This window comes from Cyprinodon variegatus, unplaced genomic scaffold (genome assembly GCF_000732505.1).
Source record: "Cyprinodon variegatus isolate N-32 unplaced genomic scaffold, C_variegatus-1.0 Scaffold309, whole genome shotgun sequence".
Taxonomy (NCBI): Eukaryota; Metazoa; Chordata; class Actinopteri; order Cyprinodontiformes; family Cyprinodontidae; genus Cyprinodon; species Cyprinodon variegatus.
Window position 1 is genome coordinate 41910 of NW_015150762.1, and position 12797 is coordinate 54706.

A 12797-nucleotide genomic window follows, 5' to 3' on the forward strand; every position below is an offset into this window, starting at 1 on the left:
CCATCCATCCATCCATCCATCCATCCATCCATCCATCCATCCATCCATCCATCCATCCATCCATCCATAAATTTGCAGATATCAGATAATTTGTTAACTTTGAAAAGCGTTACACCTACTCCCATCCAAAATTATTTCGGGAATCAGCTCATTGTTTCCAACCTTACTGTGGTAAAAGAAAGAGATTAAGTATATATTTCATCTTTTTCCAAACCTAACTTGAAACCATCCTGACTGTCTCACTCTCTCCTTTCCAACAACCATGTATCTAGTTACCCCTCTCCCTGATGGGAGATTGCATTTCTTCATCCCTCGTTGAGAAAACCATTTTTTTTTTATTTCCTTCTCTCCTTTCTCATCCTTCCACGGTGTTCCTAACAGTCTGTCCTCCTTGCCCTTCCTTTGGTGAAGGTTTAACATTTATAGTGTCAATTAATCAAAGGGCAAAGTTGTCAATTCTCACAGTGAAATATGTGCGGACATATATGCATGAGTCCCTCCCATCACTTTCTGTAGTTCCCACATCTCCATGGTAACCCTCCTGACTCCAGCACCACACAGCAATATATCTGTCCCCCATCCCCCGTATTGTCCCTTCCTCTGTGTTCCCATCCCCCACTCCATCTCGCCACACCTCATCCTCCTGCTCTCTCCAGGGCCACTCCCAGCATCCACTTGACTCACCTCTCCACACATGCACAAATCCAAACACACACTCTTCAGATTCTCCTTCCGCTTTCGTGTTATTCGTTTTTTTCTGCAGCATATAAAGCCATAGCTATCGTTTCGTTATTTCTATTCTACTCATAGAAAGGAATTTTAAACATTGTTAGCAGGTTTCTTTATGTAGTTTAAAAAGGAGGCAAATTCATTAATTATGAAAAAAAAAATGTTTAAAAGAGGAGAGTATTTTTTGGTATTGGGACAACACAGACAGCTTGCAGTATTGATTCTGCTCATCCTCCTGCCAGAGCCAACCCAAAATATACCGAAAAAAGAAAACGTCTGCAGAAAATCCTCCCATTGTCCAGGCAGGAGCTCATCCCAGCAGACACACGCACACACGCAAACACCTGCGCACCCCCTCCTACACATCTAAATCTCCGTATAATTTGGAGAACTAGGTAATCTGAAATATATATTATTTGGTTCAATAGAAAGATGCGAATTAAGAAAAAAGCAAAAGCTGAATTTCCCTGTGATTTTTGAAGAGAGCACAGCAAGGATTTCATTGAGTGTAAAAAAAAAACAAAGAGTTTTTTGTTATGAGGTTATTTAATCAATAACATTTCTTTACTTAATCATTAAAAAATGGGGGCAGTGATAAATCTTCTATGAAAATTTTTTGGGGAAATTCAAAAGTAAAGCTTTGTGCAGTTTTTGGTAGTGTGGAGAGTTTGCAACAACGTCAATAAATCCATTTACCAGTAAGAGGCTAAACAACCGTTCGGAAGAACACTGGTTTTATCTGATGTTGGCAGAAAATGTTCCCATTAGTTGGGTGATCAGATTAGCCTCCTCATACCTATCTGATCTTCAAACCTCCTTCAAGCAGATCAACAAAGTCAGGAGGGCTAAATCTCTCAAACGTAGAGAGGAACAGAAAGTCTACCACAATTTCCTTTTATTTGGTTACAATAATTTTTTGTAGATTAGCAAACAAATGACCATATCAGACAAAGATATTCTTAGAAAGCAGTTTTTAGATTATGCAGATATCTACCAAAGGGTATGTACTTGTACTTTGACTTTGAGGATTTCTACACAAGTAGTTTACTCTGCATGGATACCCAGGCTTTGTGAGTAAATCATGGTGTCACATGGATTAATTTCTTTGTTTAACACTTTGTTTTTGGTCTATGTGTTAAGCTACTTCCTAAGCGATATTACCGGGTTAACATGGGGTTTTCAAATGCAGGTACACCCATTAACAGTCAGCATTTGGCTCCTTTCCCATTTGGCAAAAAAGGCAGGTCTGATCTCCTTTTGGCAAGCTGGGCGGGTGGCCTGTGTCCCCTACCACTGCTTGTCTAGTGACGCCATAACACTGGATAAGTGTTGATGATGCTATCAGTATGTCAGAAATGATGCGCCCTTGGAGAAATTGTTGTAGGTCTGCAACTCAGGAGAAGGTTCTGCATTGTTTCATGTTTTCTCTGTGTTACATAATTATTGTGACTTTGGTTCTCTGGAGTCCTGAAGACTTATAAATTGATAAGTTATTCCTGTTCTAGACTGACAGTCAGTGACTTTGTTTCTAACTAAACTTCTATTTGTTTAGATTGGGGAATAATGTGATAATCTTTTTTCAAATATTTTTTGCAAAATATTTGTAATCAGCCAGATCAATTAGAGTGTTTCTTGTTGCTATAGGTATTGCAGTGCTCAGGTCTTGGTTTGGTAAGGAAAATGAAGAGCTAATTCCTGATTTAACAAGAATGGCAATTATTTAGTTTCACATGAAGCCGGTTTGGTTTTCCAAGAATTTTCAAATTAAGTAGTTTAAGTTCAACACTTTTTTCCCCTGTGTTTGCTAAGGTTATCTTGGGGTCATATTTACATCAGTAAGAGTAAAGTGAAAAAAAAAAAAAAAACTGAAACAAAAGCATCTAATTCACTGCACTGTGAGACATTTGGGGCTGACTGGCAGGGATTTGGGAAGCTGCCTCCCCTCAAAAACCTCAACCCTCTATTAGAAAGATATCTGGCTAGACTTCCTCTATAATAAAATCCTGACTCAAGGGCAGGCCCAAGGTTGAATGCAGAATGAGATTTGGGGCCAACCTTCCTGTGAAGGACAATACCACCACTATATGTGTTTCCTCACAGATTTGTTGGATTCTGGAGTAGGGTGCCCCAGGTTAATTGACTTAGCTTAAAGGCAATGATGGAGAATTGGCTATTATCTGCTGATATGTATATTTCCCTAAACACAAAAAAGATTACACCAGTAGCATTATATTGTAAATGAGATAACAAAACATTAAAACCATATATTAATAGTCTGTATGTATTCTCAGCGTGCCCTAACTCATATTTAAATTCTATTTATTTTTTGCTTAAAACATCCAATCAGATATCATACTTATTTTCCGTACCACCAACATAAACTTTCCAGTTCTTTGTGTATAGATTGAAGCACTCTGCGGTTGATTTGGGGGCCTGCTCTGCTGGACTTTATAGGACTATAAGAGTTGTGGATGCATTTACCTTCAGATTTATTCCTCATCCCCAGAAAAAACTTAACATAATTTAAAGTTTTGATTGTTTGAAGTATCAACCATGAAAACTGTTTTATTCTGGTGTAAAAGATGAAGAAAGGAATCTCCTATAGTCAACTGTTTTCTGCAGAAAGGAGCAAAAGTGTCTTGATTTATCTGGCATTCAGTCCAAATTGCGCAGCTCTTTGTCTAACTCTGAAAAACAGCATGTTTTAGGAGGTAGTTTCCCCGAAAGTTAACGTTGCTCATGAGAGCGCTCGTTTGAACATGTTCATCCACAAAACAGAAACTGACTGTGCACCATTTGGCTGGCTGTCAGAGGAGTGATGAAACTGTTTTCCAGAGCACTGACCAACACAGTGTCTTCTGTTTTTGTGATCACATGATAATAAAAAAAGATCAGAGGTCGCATATTTGTTTCACGCAGGATGAGTGTGTCGCTCTGTTCTTTGTGCTGCTTCCGTTTAGTGAATCCGTTTAGTCACCAAAGTTAGATTAGTTGTTTCTGAACAGATTAAGGCCTCAATCACAGATAAGCTGCTTAAAACAGTCTCTAATGTGAGCTAATGTACTGTTCAAAAAGTCCTGCAACAGACATGCAAATGTTCCCAGAGGAAGCATTGATTGAGGGAAGCAATAATAAGCAGGGCACGCCTTAGTTTCTTTAATAGAACAACCTCGCCTTAATGGGCACAAATGGAAAAAGCCAGAGTATAACGAAGAAAGCAGAAGAATAGATCAGAGAAAGGGAGTGGAGCTGTTAGAGGATGGAGGAAGATGGATAAGCAATATAGAGGATTAATTTAACTAATCCCATTTTATCAAAGGAGACCTCCATCTCACCCACATTTCTCTGACAAAACCTTTCAGTCTGGCTTTAAAAATGCAAACCCTTCCTCAGTGATTCAGCATCTAGGTCCATCTATCTACAACAGAAACTGATTTCAGAAACCAGAACACAAAAAAGTTTTTTACCTGGATTTTTTTCCTTAGGTAAAACTTAATTCTTGCTGCAGGGATTTTTAAGTACGGTATTTAATTATATCAGTACTGTAGTAATAAAAAACAAACAAAAAACAACTAAAGACAAAAGCACAAAAGCTTGTCTTGTTACCAGTTCTAAAAATTACAGAAAAAAACAAACAAACAGTGTTTATAGCTACTGAATTTTTAAAGGGCTAGATTCTAATATTCTCTACTCTTGAAAGCTCTCGTCTCTGGATCATAACCTGAACTCAATTCACACATAAACTTAGCCCCCAACTCAAGAGGAGAATATGAAGATAAATATGAAAACATGCACACAAATGACCCACTAGCTCCCAACACGACTCTGGGAATTAAGGGGATCTGAGAAATGGCTAGATTGATCTCTTTTTTAGTGGTTATGGTCTTTTTTTAATCACAGCAGGGAGCAGTGAGCTGCCACTGAGCAGGACCATGGGGTGTATTCCGGGCATAAGAGGGATTCAAACCAGTGAACATGCACTCTTTTCAGGAGGCAGAAGTCTGGAGCAATAATTAGACCCCTCACTGAGCCCAGGAATTATCAACAGGTAAAAACAGCAATGCAGTCAGACTATTTACCAACCACAGGGGGCGATCACTGTTTTAGACAAAAGGCCAACATAGAACAACCAAGTTTAAATTTCTAATTACTTCATTCTGGGCTAAACTTTGTGTTTAAGTCTTAACTGGTGTTTGCAGTAATTTCTGATTAACTTTAAAAAAAAAAATAATACAGTATTTATTATACTCCAATAACAGGGTTTATTGGAGCATAATGAACCATTATGCTTAATAAACCAACATGGTTTATTGAATCCAACAAAAAACCATGTTACTTTATTGGAGCAGGAAAACCAGTTCGGTGACTTAGAAATTTCTTCCAGTTGATATTTCATTTCTTTCTATTTCTATACTTTTCAAGAAATTACAATACATGCTTCCGTCTCCTTGAACCCCTGTCGGCCTCGGCAGATGGCCGCTCACACTGAGCCTGGTTCTGCTGGAGGTTTCTTCCTGTTAAAAGGGAGTTTTTCCTCTCCACTGTCGCTACAAGCATGCTTAGTGTGAGGGATTGCATTTGAGTCAATGAGTCAATGCAATCAACTGGTTTTCCTTAGATAGAAAACTTTGTATCAATTTGACTGTATGATCTGGTTGAACTGGAAAGTGCCTTGAGATGACATGTGTTGTGAATTTGACGCTATATAAACTGAATTGAATTGATTTGAATGTCTTCTCAAAGATGCCATAACATCAGTAAATTGTATTTAAGCTTTTTGTTTTATTCAGGTGCTTCTAAACTCTCCCTAGAACACACATTGCTCAGGTTTTATAAAGACCACCTGGGAATCAGACAAAAAAAGTCATATATAGACTTTATTAGTTCAGTGTCACTGTATTTACTACATGAGGGGCGCAACAAACAGTAGGAGGTTAAGAGCCAAGGAGCTTCACTGCATAGTTGACTTAATGTTGATGTCATAAAGATGTCGAGACTCATTGTTATCTATTATTGTCTCAAATTAAGGAGTCAAAGTAGTGGAACTAACTAAGGCGTTTTAAACATGGTGCTTTAAAACATTTGAACTATTTGATAAAAACATGTTTTATATTTCCGACCCAGCAGAGAGTTTGAGCTGAAATAGAACTGGTATTTAGAGTTTAAGCTATAAAGAAGAAATGTAATTCATCAAAACTTTTTGAACAAAATTCCAAGTCATAAAGTGAAGTTGTATAACTCTCATTTAATAAGTAAAGAGTTATTCATTTTAGCATATTTATGTCACATGGTGGTTCAAATCTAGTCTCTGCCACTTTATTTGAAACAGTAAACAATGTCAGAACTTGGATCTTTGCTCTAAATATATTTCAAGAATGGCTACAATCAAAGAAACACATATTCTGGGAATCTGAATCTACTGGAACAAAAAAACTTGTTCTACTTTGGCTTCATTACCTCTGTTGCAACATTATCTATTTCATTCTATTCCAGTTTTATCTATAAAGCACTTTAGAAAAAAACAAGATTAACCAAACTGCTGGTCACAACAGTAAAAAAGACAGACACACAAACTGTGTAAAAGCAAGAAAGCACAAGTGAATTTTGAAGCAAGATTTAGAAATAGCAAAAGATTAAATTTGTTTTTGGATGCAAAAGTGGTGCAATTCATAGTTTTGACACAGCAATTGAAGAATTGGGCTCACCTCTCTACTATCTCATATTTTTAGGGGTAACAAGAATCAAATAATCTGCTGGTGTCAGAGAGCTAAAGAGGAATGTAGTTGTTCAGATAGATGCAGAGGGGGGAAGATCACAAAGACATTTAAAAACAAGTACAATGACTTTAAAACCAATACGGTAATAAAGAGAGGCAATGATTTTAAAATCGGTGTAATGAGCTCATGTTTTTCTAAAACCACATAAAAGTTGAGCCGCAGCGTTCGAGATAAAAGCCAGCAAGCAATGACTGAATGAGCCAACAGAAAGCACTTTGCAGTAATCCAAGTAATTTCAGATTAATGCATTAATTACAAATAAAAAGTGACTAAACATTTAGTGTGGCTACATGTATGTGCTCTATTTTATCGTTTTTGACATGTGAACTGCCTCAGAGCTCACCTATTTAACTCCTATGGAGCTAGTTTACTGTTACCTTTTCTAACTTAGAAATTCTTTCTAAATCAGTGCTTCTCTCTTCCTCTTGTATGTCTGTTTCTGTCTGCAGAAAGCCCAATGAGCCTGGTTCTGCTGGAGGTTTCCTCCTGTTAAAAGGGAGTTTATCCCCCCCACTGTCACCTTATACATACTCGGTTTGAGGTCTTGCTGTAGAGTTAGCGGCACAATATAGGCTCATGTCTAATAACTCCTCATGCTCATCCAGGAGGAGCATCCTGTATATGGCAAAGTCAGTTGCTCAATGAAATCAGCTGGATTTCCTTAGATATACAACTTCTGACCCATCTTACTGTATGGTGTGGTTGAATTATCTCTATAAAGTGCCTTCAGAAGATTTGTGTTCTGAATTGGTTCTAAATAATAGGTTTAATTAAAATTTAAATGAGTTTCAGCTAAAATAAACTGGACTCAAAGTAACAGCCAAGGTGTCCAGCTTAACACCAAGGTTGGTCACTTCAGGTATCAAATATGGACCCAAGTTCACATGTAAGAATCCCAACAGCAAGACCTCTGTTTTAGAACAAAACGGAAAATGTAAAGACATCCAAGCTTTAATTTCCTTAATACAATTAAAAAGATTGCTTGCACAGAAGAAATGTTTTTTTTTTTATTGGCACATAAATCTGGCTGTCATCAGCGTAGAAGGGAAAAGTAACATTGTGTTTAGGAAGGATGGATCCTAGTTGAAGTAGGTAGAATAGAGAAGAGGAAGGATATAGCCTTGAGGAACTCAATGAATAAATGATTTCAATTTCAAGTTAAGTGTATTTAAATATAGTTTGGACTGGATACCATAATAAATACACAAAGCTCCTGTTCCTAAACAACTCTTTAGACAAAATAGAAGACTCTGATGCTGATGCACATGCTAAAGGTACAGGAAGGCTGTGTTAAAGCTACCCTGTATTTCAAACATATAGTTCCAAATGTATACTGAGCACAATGAGAAAGATAAAAACTATAAATCTGAAAGAAAGTTACTCAGAATGAGTGAAACTATCTCTTCATATTGCAAGATAATTTAACTTTGTAAGATTTATTGAATTAATTAAGTAATTAAGTGTAAAATATGAAATAGTAAAGTTAATTTGTAGAAAAAGATTAATTAGATAACAATTTTAACTCTTATTATTGTTGTTTTTTTGTAAATGAAATACTGTAAAGGAAAAATATAGACTAGTTTGAACTGTTTGGGCTCATTTGTATGGGGGTCCTGTTACAACTTTATTATTTCCAAAACAATACCGATATTGCAGGTATTGACAGATATCAATATTGACCTAATAAAATATCAGCACAAATCATACATAATTGAATTCCACATTTTATATTATTGAATGTTAAAAAAGGCCTGATGAAGTGATATTACTCAAACAGAACTACAGTTAACAACAATAAGAACAACAGCCCCATGTATTATTAACCAGTGGACTAGATAACCCTAGATTTTCTAACTGCATCGTTACATCTGAGATTTTGGATACATTCTAATATATTAGGACATTCGCTTCTTGGCTGATATTGAACCAATTTCTGGTATGATCAGATCAGTGGATCTCTAATTTTTATTTTGTAAAAAAAAAAAAGATCTAATTTGGACCTGTTAGTCTTATGAAGTCATTTGGGTGACATCTGCTGTATTTTGGTACTCTGCAAATAAGTTGTGGTCAGTAATTTAATTTTGCTGTAAAATTTGCAGTTGATTGGGACAGAGGCTGAGATGGTTCTGGATCATCAAATGAAGCTATAGCATCAATGCACAGTGAAAAGATTATTTTGGGAAAAAAAATATTTCGCATCTGTTTGATTTTCTCCTCTGTTGTTCCTACTAACAACACAAGCCTCATTTTAATTATGTATACATTTTTTTTTATTCTCAGAAAAAGGGAGCAGCCATTCAACCAGGTGTTACTGGCTCTGCTTTCTGGCTGTCTCAGGACCAGCTGCTGGGTCTGCTATGGCAGTGGACTGGAAACCACTCCCTTCAGATCATTTCTGACCAGTCAATTACTAAACAGACACAGAGAGATTATTTAGATCTGTCAGGCAACAGACTCCAAAAACTGAATCCTTTTCTAATTTAATTCTCTTCTCTTCTGTTCTCCAACTGAAGTATAAAACAATGTCTTCTTTGGCTGAACGGGTTTAGGAGAACATCTGTTGCTCAGTACTCTCCTCTTCTAGATTTATTTATTATATACTAACAGAAACCATGCTATGTATCTTACTGAGTGATACGTGTTTTACTTTCCAAGACTTTAATAGTGCTCTAATGGACTACTGACAACAGTGAGTCCAAAAAAACATCCTATGCAAGACAATAAAGAATATATTATTGCATCACAAATCAAAGCTAGACTATTATTAAACTCATGGATTACCTTCATTATGCTTTCTTCTAATGAGACGATTAAAAGAGAGGTGAGTTATAAACAAGGGATGAAGAAAAATAAAATAAAACAGTGAGACACAATGGTTAAGAGAAAAAAGATGGTTCATCATGACTAAAACATAAAGCTAAAATATTTTTTCTGATTGGCTTTTTAAAAAGTCCACATTTCCACATTAAAGAAATCCAGTTAAATTATAATAATTATCATGATTAACAGGAAAATAAAAACAAAACAAAAAAACTGTGTGCAATTGATCAATTATAGGTTTTAAGTAGTAAGCTGAGTGATTGATATAAATAAACCTTTCAATAATGGACCACTTTTTTTTAGCTTTTTTGTTTTATTTTTATGTTCTTTGCAAACAGAACAGACGGATGATCATGGGGAACATATCTTCCCAATTAGCTTTAAATGCATTTTGCCACAACAAACGCAGGCCTAAAATGAATATCATGGTATTCCAGTGGTCAGAAGTGGTCAGAACTCTCCGTCCACTCATCATAGACATTGCTGTTATCTATAAGAGTATTTTATTATATATGAGTTGTAGTCAGTTAAATGACTTCACACATGCATGTATTCACTCCTTTCTCGAATCCAGGGGTTCCCAAAGTTGGGCTCACGAGACACTAAGTGGGGGGTCACAAAATATTTTTTAATGCAATAATTGGGATGGGATTTCTGAGTTATATAAAAGGCCAAACATAGAAATACTTAATAAATAAATGTACCATAAAACAAGTGGCTGTACCATTTCTATATTTATCTAATAAATTATTAAAATATTGAATTTATCATCAAATTCAAAGGTGCAAATACATTTGCAATTAAATAATCAAATATACATTTGATATGCTAAACTAAATAATGAAATATTATTTTGAAAAATGTGTTGATTTAAAATTGAAAATAATGATTTTATTTTATATGTATGAATAAATATAGAGTGAAATAAATGAACTATTTTACTAATTAAGTTTTTGGGTCATGAGGTGCAATGTTTTGGAACTTGTTCTCTAATGTAATCCTAAAACTTTTAATTGTTTTTGGGGATAAATATTTTTTGGTGCCTGTGGCGGCACAAAACCATGAGCTAACTTTGGTTTCTTTTTGCAGCTCAAAACAGGATTTGGCAGTTCTTAGCTGGACAGTCAATCAATGTAAATCAAAAAAATAAATAAATAAATAATTAAGGGGAATTGAAAATTCATACTAGATGTAACATTTTTGGAGCCTGGGAAGAAATGCTGTTCTTAAACCAGGAGGGAAAAGCCTCGTAAAAAAATGAAAACCTTTGGGATGCACTGAAGTTAGCAGCTGCCCACATTGATTCTGGAGAAGGGCTTTAATGGTGAAACATCACAAACAAGACATTTGTTTGAAGAACATTTTACTTAATGTCAAACACAGTGGTGTCAGCATAATGGTTTGGAACTGTTTGGCTGCATTAGGGGCTGCTTAGTGGCACAGTGGTAGCACTGCTGCCTTGTAGCAAGAAGGTTCTGGGTTTGATTCCCAGCCTTCCTGCAAGGAGTGTGTGTTCTCCCTGAGCATGCATGGGTTTTCTCCAGGTACTTTGGCTTCCTCCCACAGTCAAAAAAAAACATGACTGTTAGATTAATTGGCTTCTCTAAATTCTCCTAAAGTGTGTGTGTGACTATGTGCCTGAATGATTGTTTGTCTCTGTGTTGTCTCTCTGGTGACCTGTTCAGGGTGTACCCTGCCTCACACCCATAGACAACTCCAGATAGGCACCCTGCACCCCTTGTTACCCCGCTTTGGATTAGCGTGACCGAAAATGGATGAATGTTTGGCTGCAAGTGGTACAGAGCAATCCCACACAAAAGATGAAAAATGTAAAACATCTGCTCAGCTCAGCAGTTAGATGGCCTTCTAAAAGTTCTGACCTCAACCATTTAAAGCACTAATGGACTGGTCTGTGGCAGGAAAAGAAACACCTTCATTTATGAACTCCTCCATCTCTGCCAGGAAAAGGTCTAAATTTATGCCAGAAGGTTGGTAATGGTTAGAAAAGTATACAGTTATCTATATACTAAGGGAAGGGTTTGTTTATAGATGAGAGTGAAGGTAAATTTTTGATCCTACAGTATGCGCATCAGAACAAATCCAGAACGAATTCAAAGCTGTTTTTGAAAAATCAATGATGTGATAAAACATTCTTTGTAAATGATAATATTTTTAAGCCAAAACTAAACATAAACTGACTGACATAAACATCTGACTCCAGCTTAATTTCTTTATTTTACTGATTTATCAGTGGTAACTTTGTGGCGAAATGCTCATTCCACTCTTTAGTCAAATCAGATCAACAAAAAAAAGATTATTCTTGATAAACTTTAGTCTGAAATTGTAATGAAAGAAAGGAGGCTTTACTAGTATGAATAATTAACAACAGATTTTTTGTATAGTGCTTCATTTCATTCAATATTAATAAAAACAAGCGCCTGAAGATGATGTACGACATCAGAGACTGATAAAGCTGAACTAAGGAAGTCAGACACTCCCTGAAGAGCGGTGTAGCCTTTTTCTAAGCTGCTCTACTAACTGATAGTGACATCAAAGTAGAATTGTGAATGAACGGTAGAAATAAAAGAGTGGATGTGTCTCAGACTGCCTTCTGTTTTCCTTTTTAATCTGCCAAAGGACGACCAGACTGCCACTCCTACCTTGCTCCACATGGGTATTTCTGTGCATCATAAAGGTGGCAAACAGACATCTTATGGCCCAGTCTAAAACATACCAACATTCATTTATTTTTAGTCTAAACAATCAGACCTCCACACAGATGTTTCAGTTTTTCATACCTGCCAGTGTCTTATGTAACAGATCTCTTCCACAGCCCTCTGACTCGCAAACCCACCCAACCTCACACACAAACACACACACCAACACATTCATTGACACTCAGACACATGCGTCAGCCTGCTAAGCCTTTGTTTTACCTCTGCAGGTGTTCCTCCTCTTTCTTTATCTCCACCTGTCTTTTATCCCGTTGATTTATCCCGTCTGTTTTCTCCTCATCACATTCCTATCTCTATCTTTTCTTTATCTCAGCATCTTTGCAGCTCTGTCGTCTGGCTCATTCCTATTCTAAAGTCTTGTATTGCATTGGATCTGCAGTGGTACATAAAACACACCCTTCAGAGCTCTGTCTCCAAACCCTGCCTTCTTACCCTTCCTGCTCACTGATTGGTTCATCATCAAAGATGACATCAGCCTCCTTCATCACAGCCTCCCTCTCCTCTCCATCTATTCCCTCGGTGGCTCCTGCCCCTCCCTTCTACTTTACATCCAGCTCTCATGGTCCAATATCCTGCTTTTCATTTTTAGTAATAGTGAACTGGTTAGCTGGTTAGAATACCAGTGGGAAAAACATGAGTCTCTGTAGTATCTTCAAAATGATGCCACACTGTGTCTCTGTGTTTGTGACATTAAACTTAGTGTTAAGAATTATTTGAATAACCAATAAATTATCTT

The 12797-nt window shown here is 36.6% G+C and overlaps 1 protein-coding gene across 2 annotated transcripts in view; it reads right to left on the bottom strand.

Moving 5' to 3' along the window:
• Positions 1-12449, bottom strand: part of LOC107090732 (neural cell adhesion molecule L1-like) — a 53301-nt gene extending 40852 nt beyond the window's left edge. Inside the window, exon 1 of one of the 2 annotated variants that reach the window (XM_015384290.1) lies at positions 12263-12449. The gene's annotated coding sequence lies outside the window, so the exon portion shown is untranslated. The remainder of the gene's footprint in view (positions 1-12262) is intronic. The other variant, XM_015384288.1, reaches the window with a different exon arrangement.
• Positions 12450-12797: the final 348 nt, after the last annotated feature.